Source organism: Toxorhynchites rutilus, chromosome 1, assembly GCF_029784135.1.
Source record: "Toxorhynchites rutilus septentrionalis strain SRP chromosome 1, ASM2978413v1, whole genome shotgun sequence".
Lineage (NCBI taxonomy): Eukaryota > Metazoa > Arthropoda > Insecta > Diptera > Culicidae > Toxorhynchites > Toxorhynchites rutilus.
This window is the reverse complement of record NC_073744.1, coordinates 32,870,439-32,895,261: the sequence shown is the minus strand read 5'-3', so window position 1 is coordinate 32,895,261 and position 24,823 is coordinate 32,870,439. Positions and strand designations below refer to the sequence as shown.

Genomic DNA, 24,823 nt, shown 5'->3' with positions numbered 1-24,823 from the left:
TTGGTGCATGAACTTATAGCCTCTTAGTTCGTGCAATTTTTGAAATGCGAACTAAATTTCAAGTTCGTTTCTGTGAAAAAGTATTCTACGAAAAAATGTTTTGGGATGAATAATTTCTTTCCGTGTATGAAAAGAAACGAAACGAAAGCAATGAATACTGCGACATCGGGTGATATGTTTGTACATGATGTTCTTGAATTATAAACATCGTGTTTGTTTTCACATGTCTATGTTTGTGTAGCATTGTTCGTGTTGGGGATAGACACTCAACACTAGCGAGAATCATGTTCGAATTCAAACAAAAGCATGGAATTTTCACATCGCGTGGACATGTGTAAGTGTTTTTCGGAAGACTGTTACAGAGCAAGCTAAATAAAACCGTTCAATAAAAATGTCATGGTTTTGGCATGATATTGAATGTAATGAAAAAGTGTCCGGATTAAAAAGCGTCCGGATTCAAAAGCATCACTGTATCGCTGGAATCGACACACAGGAGGTGCTTCGGGCTTGCGATATCAACGCAAAGCAATGGGAATCGACTAAATACAGATCAAAATTTGATTCTAGATCAAGGTTTCCATAATTTAATCTATATTGATGGTCTAAAAAACTTTTCATTTTATATTTTCTTCAGAAAATCTGAAATCTCATATTTTGAGGCATATTCTCAACAAATGACCACGATTCATTAGTTAACTTATGTGATATATTTATAGTTCTTAACTTTGTTAAATTTTTTTCATATTTAAACTAAATGTTGGTTATATCTGTGATATAACCACAAGGTAGATGTAGAACTATCGTTGGCTTAGCGATCATTTGTGTGCAGTTGCAAACGTAGAAACAACTGAATATGGTTGATACATGATTCATTTTTGTTCTCGTGAGCACAATACATGAAATTTATGTTACCAGTATGTATCTCTTCTACTCAAACCAGCGGTAATCAAACTTTTTTTCATATGGCCACTAACACGTGTTAGTCATGGTGTCGTGGACCAAAAAAATCAAATAAAGAAGAGTTATGTCCAAGACACGACCGTAAACATTGAAGAAATTATATAATAAAATTCGTTGATATAAATATTTGAAAGCCGATAAATGAATGCTTTCACTGAGTGAGGAGCGTGAACTTTTCGCGAAGTCATTTAAGTAGATTGTCAAATTAATTCTGAGCATTAAAATGTGCTGTTGATTGCTCGTTATCTGATCTGGAATATCCAAGTAGTTTTGAGTATTAGCAAAAGTAGCAAAATTACATCTCCAGCGCAGAACTAAACATCCCGGAAAACGCAGAACGACAACAGCAAATCGGAACCGAATCTATCGTGCGGTGGCAGCGGAGGGGGAAAAAAGCATCGAAACAAATTTTCACCTTCAGTTTTCCATCGAAGAACACAACTCTCAACGCTGAAAAATACTTTACGTCTCTTCAAACCCGGAAACGATAATTGAAATAATGAATATTGAATGATCGATTGGAAAAAATCACAAATAAGTGATTAACGATCTATCAGTCATCTATAGGGTGACCAGATGCCAGCAGGGCATTCCAAATGATATTTATCAAGGCCGAGTTGCTCAGTTCAGATTTTTGAATCGGTCATTTCAAGGCTACATGCGAACGAACTGAGAAGACCTTTATAATTCAAAACAAAATAATTACACCATTTGGTCGGTGTTAAGTCAGAGGGGACCAAGTCGCAAAATTAAAAATTTCGAGTTATTGATTGCATTTGGTTAAGCATTACGTAAGCTACATAATACACTTACAAGATTTGTGAAATCACGCGTATAACAGGAATAACGTATCGAATTTATATTGAATGTTCAATGAAAGTACCTTATAGCGCCAAGCTTCAAACTCGTTTTTCTCGAAATCAGAAAAATGTCACATGGTTCGGTCTGACTTAACACCGACCATTTAATCCTAACACACTCCTGAATTCACAGAAGCTCCCTTCAGCCAAAAATAAATGTACAATAGATTTTTAGTTTGCATCGAAATTTCTAAAATAACTCTTAAGTCATGCCATCGACTAATCTTGACTAAGATGAATTTTCAGGCAGGTACTCATATTTATTGTTGTTTGGGATTTCAAAAGTTTGCTTTCGACTCAGTTTTGAGCTATTGATTTAGGGTCAATAAGTAACTAGCATTACTCATACCCCTTCCATGTTACGAGAGCAGTGATTAACAATCACACTTTGTTCAAGCGACAAAAAGGTATTAACGCACCAAGCACCTCAAACGTAACGCTCTCGTTTTATAAATTTTAAACTTATACCCCAGTACAGATTCAAATATGATGTGATGCAAAAATATAGAGGCACTCTCCACCAGACTTCATGCAAATCGACGCGGTGCCCCCACCGAACAAAATTGCATCATACTGTGTGAATCGAGCAAAACCGCTGTGTATGACATCAGCATTGAGTTTTAAGTTTTAATTAAGTTAAGCACAAGTTTTCTCGTCAATAAGTTACAAACATAAAACTCTGTGACATTCTATCTTTCGAATAAGTTTATTATCCTACCACTTCGTTAAGCTGAAAAGAATTATTAACGCTCAAAAGAGGAATTGATTCCTCCTCGGATATACCCAGCGCATGGTGTACGATTAGGAACTTTAACCTTTCTATCCCTCTTCATGTGAGGACTTTTTACCAAATATTGACCAATTGTATGCTGAGAAACATTCAAATTCAAAGATTGTTTATTTACATAAGCGATTTTGAGGTATTCGAAGCTGTTCTAACTATTTTCCGCTTATCCCGGTCAAAAAGCTCCGATTTACGTAGCTTACTTACGCTCTCTTCTTCTTACCATATCCTTTCAGGATTCGCCAAATAATTGAGCAGTACTTGATGGGATCGTTCAATCCGATCAGCAATTTCGCTGATACAACATTTTCTTGTGAAATGCATCGATTTATCCTTTTTCACTCCCCGTGAGCACTTTTCTCTTCGGCATTGTCCAGATTTATTGATAAAAATAACTAAAACGACAGAAAATGTAACTGGTCTTATACAAACTTGATACTTAAAAAATACAAAAACATTTGTTTACGCTCAGCGCTTGCACAGGCACATATGAGAATCATTCAGTCCATATGTTCAATAGCCATAACATTTTAGTACCCCTGTCCATTAGTGGTTTGCTCCACCCGAATTTTTAATGTCGAACGAGATCCCTCACCAGATGATGATATCCATTCACAGCTGGTTTCGGGAGCCAATCATCATACAATTCGCGGTGAATACAATTCTCGGGAATGCATTCAGAATTCACGAATCGTTTTGAATGGAGGTTCACTTCATCCAGATTAATTACTTTGTCGCTTTTCCACTGACAACAAAGCTGGCATAATTTGCCACCCAATTCATAAACATGCATCACATCAGATCCGACGGGGATCCGTTCGACTGAACTTCGATGCCATTTGAAACCATCAAACAATGTACCCAACTCAATCGATCTATTTAAGTTCATCGTTTTTACCTCCGAGCAATGAATCTCGTTATCTCAACGCAGGGAAAACAAACACCCACCCCTTGCGATTTGCACGCACATCTCCAATAACCCCATTAGCAGGGGCTGCTTTAAATCCCCTTTCAAGGCAGCAGCAGCAGCGTGACAGCAAGTTTCTCCATTCCATTCGTCATTTTTATCAAGTGTAAATCCCGTCCTTCGGGTCCCCGTTGGCACAACCCAGCAAACAACCGAGCCTAGTGATTGAAACCCTGCCTGGCGAAGAGGCGGCCAATGAAGACACAAGCCCACCAAGTGGCGCTTTCTGACACTGGGAGCGGGAAGTAAAACGGGAAACGATGGGGAAAAATGCCGGGAAAGGGCTCTTTGGAAGAGACCATTCCACACTTCACAGTGTGGAGAGAAAGAGAGAGAGAGAGAGAGAGTGAGCGCCGAAAGGCATACGCTGGAAAGACGGAAAAGCATCAGAAAGGCAAAGAAAACAAGCCAATTGAGAGTGGCTGACGAGGCCGCGCTCCACCCGACGATGCTGTGGGCATGCCCTCGATCAACGTCAACGTGCTTTGGCAGGGAAGCGATGGGACGAGCGGTAAGCCAACCCCTGGCGAAATACGGAATGGAGTGGGGATTATTTACAGTTGTTTTATTTCACTCTCTGGTGGAACTGATGACCCGCTGACCGCGTCAACCATCGTTCATCATTGAGATTTCGAGCGATGCTGGTTCGATGAAATTGTTGGATTACGAATGGCTGATCGATCTTCTCCTGGGAAATGAATTGAGTGATAGTCAAAGCTATCAGTATATTCAACGTCTCCATTCCATTCAAATTATTGTTAGGCTTGCAAAATAAAAAAAAATGTGATTTTTTTGGAATCCTCATTTAAATATCCATTTACCGAACTTTCGGACTGATGTTACGAAATCCTATCAAGTCCAGATGGTGTGCATAACTCCCGATCACCACAAACGAGTATGATCCACTTCGAAGCGAGCAGATGTTCCACCCTCTGAGGTCAGGTATGATAGAATGGATCATTTTCCAGATACTCCCGAAAGAGGACTTGCAAAAACCCGAGATGCACATCGGAAACGCAAGTCATATACCTTCAATGCGACATCAATTTACACCTGCAGCCAAACCAGAATTGTTTTTATGCTTTCCATCATAAGGAATAACTACTACGAGTAGTTCAAAAGAAAAATGATTTTTTTGAACCAGATGCCCAACCCCGTCTCAAGGCGGATTGCAAGTTTTGTGATATAAATGAAAAATCCGTGCATTTAAAAAATTGCCGTTATGTTTTTCGATTTTCTCATCGAAAATATGATCTACTATAGTTTTTTCACGCAAATACAAAAATTTGGGTTTTAGAGGGTTAAAGAATGTTCTATTCAATCTACAGATATCAATACCAGAACATGAATAGCTACGAAGCTACCTAGGTTTGTTGAGTTCCAACTATCATTCAATGTTGTTCTTGATACCGGTATTGATACTGCTGAACGAAAGAGCGAATGAGACTGAGCCTTTCATCAAAGTGAACTGCTTTGCTCATTTCTACTCCATGGTCTGGTTTCCTTGTACGTTCTCACGTGTTTTTTGTGACGGACAAGGTGAGTCGATGCTTATTATAAATTTTTCTAAATTTGTCGACGATAAGCACTAATCAGAATCAAAGAAGACGAGTTGACTTGGAAGATGACAACACTCTATGATCCCCAAAGTTTCGACGAGAACCTGGTTTAACCCTTTGCGGTCGTAGTAATTTTTTTTTTTTTTATCTGTATTATAGTGATTTTCAACTCATTTTGGCTGGTTCGTCACTTGTACTTCCATTTTTGGAAGAATGTCGGGAGTGAGAATTGAACTCGTGACCTTCAGCGTGAGAGGCATGGATGTTACCACTACGCCAGATCGCCTCCTCTCGTAGTAAATTTGTTTATGGGTATCGTACTGGTCGGGTTTTTTCCCTTGAAAGAGCATGTATCATGTAAGATTATGATAGCTAAATAAGACCTGTTTATCCATTGTAAACTTCAGATATGTATTTACGGCCTAGATACGTTCCTGGGTCGCTAAGAAAGAAGCCGTATAACGAATCAATTATTCCAATACATATTCATACAAACTCTATATAAATTTATAAATAATGTTGTTGAATACAAAGATTGTCATTTTATCGGCGATTGGTTGAGATAAAATTGATAGGTTGATCAATGACTTGATTAAGACGAGCAGCGACATAATCTTGTTTTGATGTGCTTATTAGTCGATTTAGCAGATTTGGAAATTCAATCCGAAAGATCCTTTCAAGGATATATTCATGAATGTCTATACATCGTAAATATAAAAAAAAATCAGGGAAATCGGTTTTGCAAGTACATACATGCTGCGGGTACTTTCTTATCCGCTTGCATTTGTACAAACCGGAATGTATTCCCGCAACATGAACTACTAAACCGAGGGGGCCTAGGAAAACCTTCAAATGATTACTAACGAATTGGTTTTGGAATGTACAATTATTGGTCATTCATTCATTTTCATTTAATTTTATGGTCAAGTGGTCATTCATTTATCCACAAATGGGCGATGCTTTCCCGGAAATGTTCTACACTTCTATCCGCACAAACTACATTCAAGCAGTAGCAACATATCACTAAAATTCCAATGAGTGATCTCTTTATCATCTTCCAGCCCACCCCACAGACGACGGCGGCCATTAAGCGTTTTGATTTTTTTCCTGCCCGCTCGGTGGCAACGCGGTAGCCCCCTCCGAAGAGGGTATCAGGTTACGCGGGTGGGTGGATTGAAATTCCAGTAAGCGCACTGCTAGACATAAAGGCAAACACACGAACGAAAATGCCCACCCACCCAATCGATTCAGTGAGCTGTGTGTGTGTTCGATCCAGTTTTGTTCCAATCCACACAGAGCAGAGGGCGCGAAGCAACCCCGTCGGCACTCTCGCTTTGACACTTTATCTTCGATTCGGTCAATTATCGGCTCCAATGGAAGCACTGGGCCGATCCTCGCCACTACCGGGTTTGCGCTTTCGCCAGCGGCTCATTGGCATTTCAAGTGAAATTGATATGTTTGTTTTAAATTGAATTTCAGATCCAACGACGATATGTATGTTATTTTTTTTTTCTTTTCTTTTGCTTTTCAGTGGGCGATAGAATTTCATCTTCCGAGTTGTATCTGAGCCGAGGGAGGAAGTGGGCTGGTGAGTCGGAAAACCGCAAGGATTTGTGGAATTCGACGTTCGACGGTATATACACCACGACTTTGGAATAATTTTTCTGAACACAGAGCTTCGAGCTCCGAGTTGTGGATCGGTCTTGAGAAAGAGCCCGGCTTCGGTCGATTGGATTTCTCCGCGATAGAGCAATAAAGGTTTGCTTCGATGGTACTTGAGGCTTGAGATGAAAAAAAGGAAAGCATGAAGAGTTATTTCCGTCTGATAGACGGCTGATAAAGCGGCCGAATTAAATAATGGATATCTATAGGTTCTCTTACGAGTGGAAAGCGCTTTGGGTAGGAGGAATAGCTGTCATTAGGTTTTCCGGAGCTGTGTTTTCGTTTTGAATTTGAACATAAAAAAACATAGTGCGTCTCCTTCAAGATGAAATTGGGGCGAACAAAACACTGCACCACCACGCTGCTCCTTTAAATCGGAATGCAAGCGATACGGGCGGAATAATAACAATTATGCTCTATGAATAATTATAATTAAAAAAATTGATCATTAGAGGAGCAGGGCAAGACGCCCATCCTAAGCAAAACAGGACGAAACATGTATTTTTATTACATATTTCAACGTTTCTTCACACCCACAATGTAGCCGCGTCTGTTTTCTTTGTGATAGAATGAGCTAAAACTATTACGAATAGGAAAACTAACAAAAATACTAAACGCATGCATATTACGCCATTCCCAAATAAGCGAAGGAAGATACCTACATGCGTGTCCAAAATGCACCACCTTGATTCACTGCTTACTCCTTCCGTTTCCGATATGTTTCTGCCAGTTAGCATCATCATATGGCCTCGAATTTTTGAGGCATTTTTGTTGTCGAACCGAAAACACCCAGGAATTTGAAATTCAATATTTTTGTTTAGGGAAAATCAGGGTAAAACCGACACCCCTTGATTTTTCCAGTAATTTTCAGTTCAAGCAATTTCCAAATTTCCAAAGTCCCTTGTACACACTCTGCATTTGTTACGTTCCGAGTCACCATACAGCTGCGAAAGTCGCTTTACTGTCAAAACAAACAACAAAACAGTAAACAGAAGTTAATCCGTGTAAAATTTCGCTAGATGAATTGAAATGTTTCAGTCGGAAAATTCTGGAAAATTCGATACTTCTGTGAGCCTAATTCATCTTAAATTATTGTTAAATGTATTGATGACATGAGTTGGTAGGCGGTTCTGTTGATTATCGATGATCGAAAACTTTATTTTGAAATTTCGAGTCCATTAGGGGTAATACCTAACCCTTTAGTAAGGGTAAAATCGACACCTGGTTTGTGTTCCATTAGCAGAAAAAATGCGTCCTTGCTTTTTGTAGATGCCTTGTGTTTATATTTGGAAGACAAAACGCTAGACTGATAAACTGCCAAAACCAACGTTGAAGAGGGCATGTCAACAAAAAAAAGCTTGGCAGAGCTTCAACGCTCATCGACACATCTGCCATGGATGCTCACCCAAGCTGGGATCAAAGCTCTCGTTTTTACTCCGAACCAGGAGTAGGAATTTGTCCATCACCTGCTAATTGTAACAAGTTTACATTCGTTTCTCTTAAGGTGTCGGATTTAACCCGACAGGGTGTCGATCTCAACCGCACTCCCATTCATTTCACCTTCAAACATCAATTCTTGTATTGTATTAAAATTCAAGTTATACCCAAAAAATAATCAACAGATATTATAGAATGGTTCATGAATAGTTGAAATGAGGTTCTGTGATGATTTGAAGTCGGAGAAACATGGGAGGTCTTGGAAATATGTGGAAACCCTTAGGATGTCTGTTTTACCCCGATTTACCCTACAAACAAAGTTTTTTACTAAGCGCATGTTCATAGGTCCAATCGCAGAACTGTTCATTGATTGATTTTCTAATCTACCCTTTAAAATTACCTTTTACTACAAAAATTCCTATCAACACATTCGGTGATCCTTTTTTATTTATATAGATAGAAGATGATATAGGAGTGCGTTTTATCACATTAACCAAATCCGTTTGCTTGATTAGTTCTTGAGTTATGCAGAAATGTATGCTTCATTTGTATGGCAGGAGAAGGAGAGGAGAAGTAGCGATTCACCATAGAAACGTTTTGTTCCCCCCAAAACCTCCATATGCCAAATTTGGTTTTATTTGCTCGATTTATACTCAAATAATGCAGAAATTTGTGTTTCGTATGCATGGCAGCTCCCCCTTAGAAAGGGGAGTGGAGTGTCTAACCACCATAATACCCTAAAACCTCAACATGCCAAATTTGGTTTCATATGCTTGATTAATTCTAGAGTAATGCAGAAATTGCATTACTCGAGTATTAATCAAGCAAACGAGATAAAATTTGGTATGTGGAGGTTTTAGGATGCAATAAATGTATCTCCCCTCTTCTCTCTAGGGGTGGGCTGTCATACAAGTGAAACACAAATTTCTGCATAACTCGGAAGCTAATCAAGCACAGTTTGGTATGTGAGGGTTTTTGGGTATGATAAATGTTTCTATAATGGTATGACTGGAATGGAGAGGGGTCCCATAAAAATATTACACATATTTCAACCAAAAATATTCCAACTAAACATGACAATTGAAAATTTTCGGAAAACTCTGAAGGAAAAAGGGAAATTTCGTCCGTTTTAGGACTGTCTTCATTCTATCATACTTTCTGTATAAAACATTTATTCCATGTAACGGAGAAACATGTTATTTACATGTGGTTGAAAAATCTTGAACGAGAATTGTGTCTGAAAATAATCTGATATTATAATGATGAGTTTTGTTAGAAATAATAGGAATTTTATAGTAAAAAGTAAATTCAACGGGGACGAAAAGAAGATCAATCAATGAACAGTTCTGCAATTGGACCGATGAACTTTCTCATAGTAAGAAAACGTGAATGTTTGAAGGTATTGATAACACAAAACAAATTTTGGGCGGGACAACGTTTGCCGGATCAGCTAGTATATAGATAAATGGAAAAATATGTGACAAGAGTTTTATGTTCAAAAATTGCATTTCAATATAAAACATATTTTTTTACATTTTTTTTATTCAAACTCAATCGATAGTCCTGATAACATTTTTGAATGAATTGGAGTTTTATGACAGAAGCGGCTGAATTGCATTGCATAAAATTGCTAAAATCATGCAGTGTTTTATATACAGGTCGGACTCGATCATATACAATTTAAGACAGTTTGAGAAAAAAAAGTGTTATGTTCGAATGGCTTATTGGCTTATTTCACGGAAAAAATTTACCTTTCAACTTGTAATTTAAGTGGCTTTTATACGTAACAGTTCGGCTGAAAAGTACATATGGTTGACGTCTAGATGGCGCAAACCCCTTGCCCATGGCAAAAATTCACTTGACTATCACAAAGCACCATCTTACAATGGATACGCGTCAAAATTTGATAGCAATCGGTCGATTGATTCGTGAGTTACAGCATTGAGAGTGAAGCAACTTTTGTTATTGTGAAAAAAAAAATGGGAAAATCCGAATTTCGTGAATTGATTGTAAAATTGAATGAATTGGGCTTCGAATTGCTTCCGCATCCACCGTATTTTCCAAATCTGGCCCCCAGGGACTATTTTCTGTTCGCAGATCTGGGGAGAATGCTCACTGGCAAGATTTAAGACCGATTATGAAGTGATGACCGAAACTGGGCCCTATTTTGGAAAAAACGAAAGAGTACCACGAAAATGATATCGAAAAGTTACAAGATCGCTGTATCGCCCTCGAAGGCAATTATGATGAATAATAAAATAAAATTTTGCAAAAAAATTGTTTTACAGTGTTACCTTATAAACTTTTCAGCCGAACTGTTATAGTGGGGTTAAAATAGTGATTTTTGAAGATTTTGCTTGAATTTTCACCAAAAATTGTTTATATCGTTTTTGCAGCGAAATTAAGATAGATAGAAGTTGGGTGTCAAAGAACAAATTGTAGAGCGGTTAGAGAGCTTTAATAAAATGATAGAAATAATCAATGTCAATATGAATGTTTAGGATAAACTTAATGATAGCATATTAAGAATTACAAACTTTGATGTTTTTCACTTCCAAAATGTTATTTAAATCAACTAATTTAGATGTTTCACAACTATATCCTGTACAGAATCGTCTTCTGTAGCGTACTTTTAAACACGTTGAGCCCAGCGTCCCGACGTTCGACGGTCGACGACGGCCGACGTTGAGCTTTTTGTTAGGAAAGTGCTAACTGACAGGGACTGACAGTTATAAAATAATAAAATAAAAATATATACGGTTTGTTTTCAGGTGTTTTAAAAAATGTGATTACTTTCTAGTCGAATTGCTAACTATTTCCTTCTTATACAATAAGTATCTTTGGGAACTGGGACCGACACTGATATTGTGCAAACGCTCTTGATGTGTTAATGTAGCGCCAGTTTGAGACAATAGAGTCCGAAACAAACAAAAAGTTCTATAACTCTGTCATTGTTGAAATTTGAACATATGCGTAGAAGGATTTTTCATCAAATATGATCCTCTATAACCTCCTGAATGAATTTTTTGTATGAGAAAGGTATTCTATGACTTCAAGGAGATGTATCAAAAATAAAATTCTTTTAATATATTCAAAAAACAAAAAATATATGCATAAAACAGATTAAATTTTTTTTTGACTCGATTATATACAGGATTCCATTATACACTGCCTTTCACAACAATAGAACCACTCATTTTCTCTGAGTTAGCAGAGAGATGTAAGAAGTCGGTTGAAGTGAAGTATATAGTGTAGAACAAAACAACTATCTTCATTTATAAGACTGGCCATTCGAACTTATGCACAAAAGATTTGATAGGTCGTAAACTATATTTGATACCGCTTTTTAAAACCAATTAAAGTGGCCATATGCAAAAAAAAATCCGAATACAGGACTCGATTATATACAGTTTCTGATTTCTATTCACTGTATATAATCGAATCCTGCATATAATCGAGTCAAAAAAAAGTTTTTAATTCGTTTTTTTTTGCATATATTTTTTTGTTTTTTGGGTATAAAAGAGGAATTTGACTTTTGATTCACCCCCATAAAGTCAGAAAACACCTTTCTCATATTAAAAAAAATATTATACAGATTCTCTCAGGAGGTGATAGACGATCATATTTTTTTTAGTTCCCTAAGTCCGAAAGTTTATTAACTATAGTGTTAGCATATACAGTAAATCCCAAAATTGAGTGTACACATGTTACTTGATGATACCATTTATTTGCTATAAAACATTTTGAATACATTGATTCTTTTGATGCATATTTATTACTTACACATTTAATTAGCTGTATGTGCAATGAAATTCCGCGAAAAGTTTTGTTCTAATTGTTTATTCCTCAAAATTCAAAAAAAAAACAATCTCTATTCTAGCCATCGCAAAATTGAGTGCACACCTCAAATTTCTCCGAACAAATTAGCCTTGTAAGTGAGATCTTTGCAAATTAGCGTTCTTTTTTTCGTCGATTGGTGTCAACACTTAACCACTTGGGCAGTGTTGCTTTTTGTTTTTCTATTGACGTTTGAAAAAGTTTGTATCAAAATGGCAAGTTAGAGGAAAGAAATAGATATTGTTACACGTTCAATGAAAATAAGTATGAATTGTCGTGAAAAGACATTGCAGGAAATAGCAGCTATAGTCGGAAGAACCCACTATACAGTATACAGATTGATTTTTGTTATCCGTTAACATTTCTGAACTGATTCCACTTTACTTTTTAAAAAAAACTTGAACTGTACACTCAATTTTTCAACGCCTGAATTGAAGAATTTTTGTTTGTTTTTTAAACATGAAGTGATCATTTTAATTTTTTTCTTATCACTACATGAACGTGAAAAGGATCAGTTTTACGATGAAAATGAGTCGCTTTTAATTATTTACTTTTTACCCCCAAAACCTCAAAAATAACAAACCAACACGAGGTGTATACTCAATTTCGCGATTGACTGTATCCATGGGCGAAGAAGCATGAAAATAAACAAAGTTCTATAGTGAGCAGATAGGATTTGAACGAGAGGGAGATAATGTTAAAGTGGGAAGAACTTATTCATAGAGTGACGTGTGTGAAACAGAGTTGCTATAAAACAATCTGTGTTTTTGATCTAAACAATTTTGTTTACCTTAGTTTTTTCTCGATACATTTGTACTGAAATCTGTATTGAACAATTGAGTCCAATTTTGAAGCATAATTTTAGCTATCATTGATTGGTATAGTTGATTGGTATAGTTGATTGGTATAGTTGATTGGTATAGTTGATTGGTATAGTTATTATTGATTAGACGATGTTAATGGTATAAAGTAAAAAAATCATTGAGGTGTAATGGAAGATTATTCTGTTAGCAGGACATGCTTGTTTAAATTGAGTAACGGAAATACTTTTTGTTAATTTTTTTATATTTTTTTATTAAAATAAAAATAAAAGCAAACAATTTTTTTGTCGTTCAACCATTCGATGATTCAGTAGATAGTCCTAAATGATGTCGTTTTGTTCTCGTTCAGTTCAGTAGCTTCTGTTTCTACAGCTTCGACACGGACATAGATATTTTCGGATGGATAAAATGGATTCAGGTGTCTCATTTTGTTTCATTCTATTCAACAATCAATAGCAAAACGTTGTTCAAAAAACAATAAAACAGGTCATCCGGTCGTTCAAATGGCTCAAACTTCGTCATCCTTAGTTCTTAATCAGTTCGAATAACGCATTCGGGATAGTTTCGACCAAGCTGCACGACGTTGTAGTGTGTATTTCGTTATACGCAGAGGATACTGCCCGTTTAAACTCTCCAAATCACTCATACTGCTTGTAAGCTGCATCTACTATTCGTACGATCACTCCTCATAAGTTCTTGGTAGGGTTTTGATCTGGTACACAAGCTGACCAGTCCAGTATCCGAAGCCCCTATTCATTAAGGCATGCCATGCCTTTCCGGATTTTATAAATAGATGCCAAATTACCCAATTATCACGATGTTTTCGATGCAAGAACAGAAGTAAATGATTTTGAAGTACTTCATTGCACTTCTGACTGTGCATTCGTGTTGATAAAAAGCTATTTGAATAACGCCTTTTTGAAAACATTTTCTTCAGACCATCAAACTGCCGCCTGCAAAGTTACGAATTGAAAAATTACATGACACGTTTCGTAAGTCCTTCCTGTATGAAGATTTTCTATACAAGTTGAATCTCTTTTTATCAGAGAAGCTCTCCTGAAACAGGAGACCCATGGAATTAGCTTCCACATTAGTTTTTGGACCCGCAGCTTTGGAGATGGGATTTTTATGGATCGAGGAGAACTTCTCGAAAAGGCTTGGTTTAGATAGCTCACCATCAACACGAATGCACTGTCAGAAGTGCAATGAAGTACAAAAATCATTTACTTCTGCTTTTGGATCCAAAAAACCGTAATAATTAGATAATTTGGCATCTATTTATAAAATCCGGAAAGGCATGGTATGATTTATTGAATAGGGGCTTCAGATTCTAGACTGGTAGGCTTGTTTACCAGATCAAAACTTATGAGGAGTCATCGTACGAATAGTAGATGCAGCTTACAAGCAGTATGAGTGATTTGGAGAGTTTAAACGGGTAGTATCCTCTGCGTATAACGAAATACACACTACAACATGGTGCAGCTTGGTCGAAACCACCCCGAATGAGTTATTTGAACTGATTGAGAACTAAGGATGACCTACGAATTAGAAACGTATTGTAATTCATGTGAAATTGACGTTAATTTTGTGAAGGAGTGAGAGTTTTTGCATCTGGTTCTATAGTTATGAAACATTGTAATTTAAGTTTTTTGAATGTTTCGATCCTGGACACAACAATAAAGTTCAAATGGCCAGTCTTATAAATGAAGATAATCATTATATCATAGACTATATACTTCAATTCAACCGACATCTTACATATCTCTGGAAACTCAGAAAAAATGTGTGGTTCTATAGTTGTGAAACGCAGTGTATTTGAGGGTTTCGGCCGTAGTTGAATTTCTTTTAGATTATGTTTAACGACGAATTCCATTGCGTACGAATTTAGCATTTGGGAATTGCGTAAATCCATTCTTTTTGCTTTAAGGTGTGGGAAAAATAACTATAAATATCTAGACTACGACGTGTTTTTCTAACACGGACAAGACCGATCTTCTAGTCCGTGTTAGGGTCTATACAAATGTAAGGGAAATTAGAAGCTCTATTTCGAACGCTATTTTGACATATCAAATATAGGACATTAATTGCATTGCAATAGATTGTTAGGGACTGTTCAAATAGTTAAATACATCAAGGTCCAGGCACGATAAACTTAAAGTGAACTTGTTCTCTCATATAATTTTTGGGCATTCAATGTCATGATGGAAATTTCCACCATTATGCAAAGGGTTAAATCATCATGAAATGTTTAATCATAAAGCACTCAAAATTGGACATTTTTTTATATGTGCTCCCCATATGTTCTCGAGAACGTAAACCTGCGTCAAAACATCTCGGTGCTTCTTTTAGAATTTTTTTTTTTAGATATTTGGAAAACTTTCAAAGGAGATGAATCTTCACGACAGTATTAGTGCATTTTTGTATTTTACATTCTCTGTTCTTTAGATGGCAGTAAGATAGACAGTGTTATTTATTATTATAACGCCAACCAATAACGCAGACGTTCGCAACAGAAGGTAGGGCACCACGCTTCATATGAATTTCTAAAACAGATGATTCTGATTTATGCAGATTCGAAGGTTATATGAATGGAGTAGGTGAGATGGGTTAAAATATTGTTGACATCAAGCCGTAACTGTTATTGGAACGTTATTTTAGAAAATCTGTAAACTCTGTATGAAATCCAAAAAAAATGAATTCGGTATCTACAGATTCTTGGTTTCAAAATGTGGAAAAAAAATCTGTATAAATACAAATTATTCCGTAGAGGTAACTCTGGTGTGGAGTTATACAAATAAAGTGCACATACAAATGCTTACGCGACCACCAACGGCCAAAGTCAATGTCAACGTCATCTTCAACATGCAAACATCAACGCCTTTGTACAGGTACGCCCACATGCACACACAGATGCATACATAGAGTTACTCAAAAGTTTCTGATGCCAAAATCAAATACGTTCCCCCGGTAGTGAGTGCCGCCCGATGGGCCAGGCTTGTGCGAGCGCTAAACTGAACGTGCTAGTTGTGACACATTCCATTTGACACTACTGAAAATTTGGTAGGAAGCACCGCTCCTGAGATACAAGGTGGTTGGTTCAGGACCACCGGTCGGGTTAGGATCACCTCCCTTCATATGTTGGAGCTTTGGAAGGGGAAGGAGAGGTCCTAGACAGTGCTTTGTCAGTTTTTCGGTGTTGTGTGTTGGTACAAATTACATGCCCATTTTATTAAAGGTTCCTGCAATTTTTTTGAAAAACTGAATATATTGAACTGACAATAAGCGAATTCAACTATAAAATGTACTCCGACTGATGATTCTTGTAAGAATTTTTCTCAATTTCGTGTGATTTATACATTAAAACGAGAAAAAAACTGTTTCTAGTGAGTCGAAACGTTGTCACGTCACGCTGGAATAGGTAATGTGGTTCCCTGGGGTGATGCCGCAGAATAGATCACCTTACAATGACGCTCTCATACAATGACAATCAATGTTTGAACTTATTCATTTGAGCAAGCTCCTACCTTTGACTAAGAAAAAGTTCTGCGTAAATAAATTCAGTCAATCGAGTTCATTCTTATTGGTTGGCTATTTTCCCAAAGGTGACGTCGTACCTACTGCGAAAAGAGCCATTAAACAAACGGACTGTCTTCGTCTCGATAAACACACCCACACACCGTCGCTAGGACATTGTTTGCAGAATACCGCACTCCCACATGGCTCAACTATTCCTCAAGAGTGCAGAGTTGCACACGTTCAAACCCTGGTTCATTAAATGCATACATGGAAACCAACCATTGAAAAATCCGATCCCCGAACAGCGAGGCGGAAACGGTGTACACGGGATAATTTGGCCCGACCAAAGTATCGCAAATTGCACTTATAATTATAATTGCATATAACTGACCTAGATTTCAGCGAAGCCAGAGCCCTGAATGGAACAACCCGACGGCGGCGGATTGTAGATACACGGGTGTCCCCGTCGTCTGTGGCAGTGCCACGGCAGCTGTTCGCTCGTTCGTTTCCTTGGTGGATCTACTACTCTGGAATTTGCAACACTAGCACCAACAACATGAAACACTTCACATCCATTCCCATTCACCGGAATTGTGCACTTATTTGTCGTCGTTGTCGCCGACATACAGTCGGAAGGCAGAGAAAAGCACTGAACTATTTTTTTCTGCTTCAGCTGCCGTTTTTCTCACACTTCCTCATAATTACATTAGTGTATGCCTCTTGGAAAATAGCGATCAGAGCATTGTCAAAAAAAATCAAAGGCGAAAAAAGAAAGCGACTGAATGAGGCTTATCAGGATTCGGTGAAATTATTCTCGTTTTTTTTAAATTTTTTTGTCTGCCAGCGGCTGATCCCCACTTAACTTGCGATAATCGAAGGGTATTTCTTTCACTCGGTCATAACTTTCACACTCCGCGTTTTCATTGATCACTCTTCTGCCCCCCAAATGGGCGAGGATATCGTTATCAAACAGCTCGCAACAATCACATTCATCTTCAATGTACTTTCCCAAAAGCTTCCAATGCGTGCACAAACACACGGACACCCACGCACCTCTCTCTGCCCCTTTCGTTCCTCGACAGCCGCGGCTGGGGATGAACTCGTCTTTTTCTCCGTCTATGGCAGATCACAACAACGGCAGGCTTGAGAAACGAACAGCATTAGCATTAATATTACGCAACATTGATCACTGTAATCTCACTCGTCACTTTTCCGTGCAATACACACTGCTCGGGAACGACCAGAGCAATCGTCATCAGAACTGAATCGAGATTCCTCGTTCGGTCCTCGGAGGGTCCCCTCGCCAGCAGAAAAGCAAACACCGATTAATGCAATCACCCGATTCCGAGCATCGGGCATCTCAGCCAACAGCATCAAAAAGCCAAAAAATCAATTCACGCGCCCGGTTCCGATTCCACCCAAGCGGACAAACATACACCAGTTCCAGATACCAGACCGTGCGACCCAGATATCGCAAGCGGGCCCTTCGTGAGCCAGACGCACAGGAATGCTACGAATATGCTACGGCGATGGTTTCGCGAGTCCCCCCCCTCCGGGAAAAGTACGCGGATGCTGCACCGTCACGAGATGTAGCAAGACTGATTCGACTCGGGCCATTCGGCCGCATGCCTCCAGGAACAGCAGCCTCCTCACGGGACGAACGAGTGGCGGTGAGAGAGAGAGTATGTGTGTGTGCGAGAGCGAAGGATGCTGCGAGGGAGGAAAAATTGACGAGAGAGGGAGAAAAAGAAGATCTTTTCTGAGGAGTGAATTTTCTCGGATGATAAACTTTCCCGCTGGAGAGCAGATGGTGCAGACGGGCGTTCGTGAAGGGAACGAATGAATGCTGATGCGACCCACAATCTGACATCATATTAGCTGCAACATCAACGTAACGAAGATAGGTATAATGGAGTCCAAAATTGTATATACAGTAGCGTTTCGTTTATATCACGTTCAAAAAAAATTTCGCGTGATATAATGGAAACGTGATATATTCGAAACAGTTTTTTGACGTAGGACTACGTCTTTCATTTCTAAACTGGGGTGTAAATTCAAAGTTTCGAAAACGGAAGCGTTACGCCGGAAAACGAGATTTTGAACGTGAATAGTTCCTAAAACAACTGAACGAAAAGGTATGATAAACATTTCATTCGAAAGTCAAAATGTCTACGCGTTATATGCTTGTTACTTTTTAATCCAAAAACTTGTTTCAATAGCCTTAAAATTGCTTTCAAAACAGGCTATTGAAATCACACCAATGGATGGATGTTTCCCTAACGCATACTTAAAAACCATAGAGTATTGCAAAATAGATGCGAGCTGCAAATACTTTTGTACTCGTTTGCGTTCCTGCAAATCGGAATGTTTCCCTAACACAGACTTCGAAAACATGGATCCTGAAGAAATCGGCATTGCAAAATAGATGTGAGGTGCGGATACTTTTGTACTCGCTTGCGTTTCTTCAAATTGTAATGTTTCCCTAACACAGACTTCGAAACCATGGAGCCTGAAGAAATCGGTATAGCAAATTAGATGCAAGCAGCGGGAACTTTTGTACTCGTTTGCGTTTTTGCAAACTGGGATGTTCCCCTTACACAGATTTCAAAAGCATGGAGCCTGGGGAAATTGGCATTGCCAAATAGATGCAAAATACGGGTACTTTTGTACTCGCTTGCATTTTTGCAAACCGGAATGTGTTTTCCCAATACAGATGCCGAAAACAAGAAGTTGAGAAAATCGACATTGCAGATACATTCAAGTCGGCAATACTTTTATACCACCATGCATTTTTACACTCCGAAATTCGTTTTGCTAATACGGTCTACAGAAGCTGGTACAAATGCAACGCTTCGGCACGATTATTTAAGACTGCATTGGAAGATATCTCTCCATGCCAACTCACTGAACTTCTACGCATACCGTTTGATGATTAGGTAAAATGTTGATAACTATTTGCTGCGATAATTACTACCATAATGCATGAATTGACTTAAATCGGGATTCGTTTGCAATTGAATTCGTAAATAGTTTCATTCATTCACTAGTTTAATCAATAATTTGATCAATACACACAAAGGATGGTTCTGCGCAGCGGTGATATCGTACCCAATGAGGAACATCCAAGGTGGGATTAATGCTAATTGAAGAAATACAATTGATTACTAAGCCAATGGCAGTCCTACGTCAACCTTGCGGTTATATCATCCCATCCATAGTTTTTTTATCTAATGAAAAATCTGTTTTTTCCACCAACATGTATGATTTTAACAATATTTTTCGCATAAAATATAGCAAAACGTTTATTACATTACTGGCTGGCCCGGTGAACTTCGTCACATCCCCAATTGATATTTCGAACACCCAAGTTCCCACAGCAATTATTTTTCTGTAGATACTTGAACTATATTCGTGGTATTCAATTTATTTTTTGGAATATGAACCTGATGCAGATTAAGACGCAACAAACCGGATACTGACTGTTCAAATTCTTTGCTCCACTGTCGAGTCGAGTACACCAAATAATTTTTATTAATAAATATTTATCACATGAACACGTAATGCACCAAACCATGATACAATATAGCCCAACGGGTCGGAACTATTGTTGCAGAGCTTTTCTTAAAGCAATCTCTCATATTTTCCTTAAACAGCATAATATAAGCAAAAAAAATGTTTCGTGCTACCAATCCGTGATCCGATTGACACTATAATTTTTGACAGTCGTTCTTTAATTTACTTCCATTGATGTTAACAGATCTCATATTTCAGATTTGCTATTTCCAATCGACACCTGTGTTCATTAACACATTAAGGACCGGAAAGAAATCTGTAAGACATACGCCTGAGACCGCACGTTTTGATTTGAAGAATTGAATCATTCATCTTTCGACATAATTCATATTTTTTATCATGACAGAGAAAAGTTGTAGACTGAAACGTGAGCACGGGTCAATATAGGAAAATATACAGAATTTTGAAAATCAAAAAAAGGTGTTCGAATAGAGTTATCGAAGTTATTCGATAGAGAAAAAATATCTTACAGCCACAATTTTATTGAAGGGTCTCAGAAAAGTTATAGGCCAAGTTGTATGGGAGAAATGAATTATTTAAAGAAAATTTAAAAAAGTTATTTGACCCAAAACACATTCTCGAAATAGTACTCATTCGACATAGAATATTTTTATCTATCTTTAGCAAAATTTCCATTGGCCTGAAAAGAGTCTAAGAAAAGTTATAGGTGAAAACCTATAGTGCAATTCCAAATGAAATCGAACTAAAAATGCAGATTTTAAAAACATGTATTTTTGATTCGAATGAAAGTTTGTATTCATTGGAGGAAATATGAGTTTTCCACAGCATTTGTGAATTTTTTGACTCAAGTGTAACTTTTGAAAAAGGCGTATCGATTTTAGTAAGAGAAATCTTTGATAATTTATATCTCAAAAACTATGAGACGTTCCGATAGCGTCTTAGAAAGATTTGTGGAGTATTGATGTTAAAACGTGGAAAAATGAGAAAAAAAAATAGTACTCTTTTTTTTATTTACAAAAAAAACTTTAATACATATTTTTTTAAATTTTTTTTTTATTTTTTCATATAAAATAGAAGTCATGTATAAAATTTTAAAAATGGGCCCATGATGGTATAACTATTTTTAACGAACTTTGTGGAACATCGAATTTTTATGAATTTCGAAGCTTCGAATTTTTGTATGGTAACAATCAGTTTTAGCCACAAATTATGAATTCTGATGTAATTTAAAACAAAAAATCTTTTTATCAATCTCTATGTATATGCAGCCATTCTCGAGATATTTAAAAAAAATTCTAATTTATTGTCTTTTTTATAGTAAAATGCTCTTTTAATATGTTTGTCGTGTTATACCGCCATGTTCATGAAATTTTATAATACATAATTATGGTAAAACTATATGTTTAGGAGTTACGTTGAAAAACATTATCGCTACGTTTTGTATTAACCCACATGTCTTCAAATGTTTTTCAACGTAACTCCTAAACATATATGTTTAGTGTTTTGTACCATAAACACACTCTCATTTTTGTAAATGTAAATCGATGCAAATATTTCAATATATTTTTTTTTCCTCAAAGTAACAAGATACTCTTGTACACTGGGGTTTTTATGAGGTTTTTTTTTCCGTGAATTTTCCAATTAAAGCGTTTTTTACGGGGTCCCGCGCAAAAAAAACCTGAGAAATACCACATCTCTCCCTCATGCTCTCTCAGAGCATATGACGATAGTGCTTGGGCTTGTGCTTGTGACGAAACTTAGTGCTTATGACGAAAATTAATGCCCATCCTATCACGATTCTCACGTGTATGTTTAGGTGGCTTAGTTTTTTTTTCGCGAATTTTCCAAACCTCCCGCGTGGAAAAAAAACCCTGGGTGTATACAATTTATTGGAGTTTTCAAAACTGTTTTTCGATGATTATTTATTAAACTATTTATCATCAAATACGAATTCGGAATTTTTCTTTCAAACAATAATATTTCTGTACTGAATGGTCCTACAACAGCGTTATAGAAATCAAATGAAAGATAGTAGTTGATAACATTAATTGGATTTGCTATCTTTGAAAAAACAGAAAGAAATCGATTTCTCATTTCTTCCCGATATTCTTCTCCACTACGTCTATCTATCGTATATCGAGATACAATTTTCTCTGTAAAATATTCCGTGTAAATCCATGTAAATTACGCTTTAAAGCGATTTATATTCCATCTTCATGCGTTGATATTTCACGATTTTAAAGCATTTCAAAAATCGCTTAAAAATTTCGACTTCGCACTCTGTTCCTTCAATTTTTGTTTTCGTGTGTGAAGTAGTTCTATTTCCATTTTCGTTAAATTTATAGATTTCCCTCCTACAACTTGCATACATTTTGGCCCATAACTTTCCGCAGACTCTTTTCCGGCCAACGAAAATTTGGCTGAAGATGGATAAAAATATTCTCTATCCAATGAGTATTGTTTCAAAAATGTGTTTCGGGTCCTTTCAAATAACTTTTTTAAATTTTCTTTAACTTAATTAATTTTCCCCATACAAGTTGTATAGGTTTCGGGCTATAACTTTTCTCAGACCTATTTCCGATCAATGAAAATTTTGCTGAAGATAGATAAAAATATTCTATATCGAATAAATACTATCTCGAGAATGTGTTTTTGGCCCTTTCAAATAACTTCAATTTTCTTTAAAATAATTAATTTCTCCCGTACAACTTAACCTATAATTTTTCTCAGACCCCTTTCCGATCAAAAAAAATGGTGGCTGGAAGATAGGTAAAATATTTCTCTATCGAATAACTTCAATAACTCTATTCGAAATTTTTTTTTGATTTTCAAAATTCTGTATATTTTCCTATATTGACCCATGCTCACGTTTCACTCAATAAATTTTCTCTATCACGATCGAGAAAAAAAATGAATTATGTGGAAAGATGAATGATTCAATTCTCTGAGCGGTCCGAAAAATGTTAACCGACTTTCGTGGATTTGGTGCATCGTCATTATTCAGATGCACCAAATATTATACACTATTTTTGATAATAGCGTTTTGTTGAATCATGTAATAGAGTAATTACATCGCATCTTTGTTTGATTGGATAGTTCAAAACCCAATCGATAGTAAAACAGTAAAACACACATCAAACATGTTTGAAGTAAAAACATCAAACAAACAGCAGATGAATTTCGAGAAAAATAGACTTCCTGTTGTTTATATTTAATAGGGCGAAAATATGGAGAAGAACCAGATAAACTGATGGCATCTAAAAATAAACCTTCTGGCAAAACCAACGGAATTAAATTTTGCATAATCCAATACTTCATTATACTGTGCTATATAATTGTATCATATTCACCGTAAAAGCAACTGATAAACCGGAACACAAGTAGATTTAATTTTAAAAAAATATCGTGAGTCGGTCAACAAATGTGTGAATCAGCTGATGATCACATCCAATAATCTCTATCAGTACGCAACAGTTTTTCGGCTTCCCAGTTCGGATTCTAGAAAGCGAAGTTTCCACCCACTCCATAGGCGAGCAACCCACCCAATCAATCTCCTCCAACGGTTACCTACCCGAACAATACAATTACCCAAAACACACTCCATCCGACTGAGTCCCAAAGTCTGCAATAATTAATCTCTGCTCCTAATCCAGTGTAAATTTCACCCTTCTGGGGCTAAAGTGGGATTGCACGAGTCACGCAGGAAATGAGGGAAAAAAACATCAAAACAAAACACACAATCAAACACAAGTGGGAGAGAAAATTGTGCCAACGATACACAATGCATCCAAATTGTTGTTGTGCTCAGCAGTTTCTTTATTGCCAAACTTTCTCACACTTTCCCAACACGCGAATCTGACTCTCCAGCATCCGAACAGACGATTGATAACCATCATCTCCGAGAAGAAACGAGAAGATAAACAAATCCGAGACCGAACTCTCGCTGGAATGGTTGCATGACATGCGCATCTTCGGATTTCCCATCCGAGAGCTTGTTTCTCCCGTTCGGAGAAAGAGACAGTTCCGAATGTCACTTCCACGGAGGATGAATGGATCTGTCAAATGTGTGACTCTCTATAGCATTTAACATGACTCTTTCAACCGGTGACGATAATGGAAGTTTCCAGATTCCTCCATTCATGCGTGAACAGGCTGTGAGTTTTGGATGAATAGCGACATCCGTCGCGTGACATGCCTCATGATGCCCCAAAGAGACAAAAGTGCGTCTACACGTCTATTCGAGAAGCTGCGATTTGAATGAAACTTTGCACATACATTTAGCTTCTTAGTGTGAATATTTTCTAAAAGATGGATGATTTTTTTTTAAACCAAAACAAAGATTTTTGGGGAGACGTATGCGTTTTAGCTTAAAATGAAAAATTGTACCTCAGGAAGAAAAATTATCTGAAATCGAATTACAAGAAAATGAGATTGTGAAAATAGTATATACTGATAAAACATAAAAGAACAACGGAAACAGAAACTAATGCCACGGCAACGTCAGCAGGTATGGGTCAACGGTTGACGGTACACAATCATCGACCAACGGTTAACGGTTAACGGTCAACGCTCAACTGTCAACAGTCAACACGCAAACATCCAAGGATACACACATAAACACGGACGCAAATACATACTTTAACACGTTCACGCCGCCGGACGAGAGTAAATAGAAAGCGTCTGATAGCACAACCACGTTCCACCGATAGTGAGCGCCGCCCGATGAGCTAGCCTTGTGCGAGCCAGACTTGTCTCTTCGGGGCCACCCAGACTTGTTTCAAATAACGGCATGCCATTGTTATGGTACGGACGATCATTCTCGTCTCGATATTGTTTATTTAGGATTTAGCCTCATGGGAAGTAAATCCATAAACATAGCGAGACGT

The 24,823-nt window shown here is 37.3% G+C and overlaps 1 protein-coding gene across 3 annotated transcripts in view; it reads right to left on the bottom strand.

Moving 5' to 3' along the window:
- The window catches only part of LOC129764827 (uncharacterized), a 576,657-nt gene extending 558,669 nt beyond the window's left edge, over positions 1-17,988 (bottom strand). For all 3 annotated transcript variants that reach the window (XM_055764341.1, XM_055764359.1, XM_055764351.1), the window contains exon 1: positions 16,795-17,988. The gene's annotated coding sequence lies outside the window, so the exon portion shown is untranslated. The remainder of the gene's footprint in view (positions 1-16,794) is intronic.
- Positions 17,989-24,823: the final 6,835 nt, after the last annotated feature.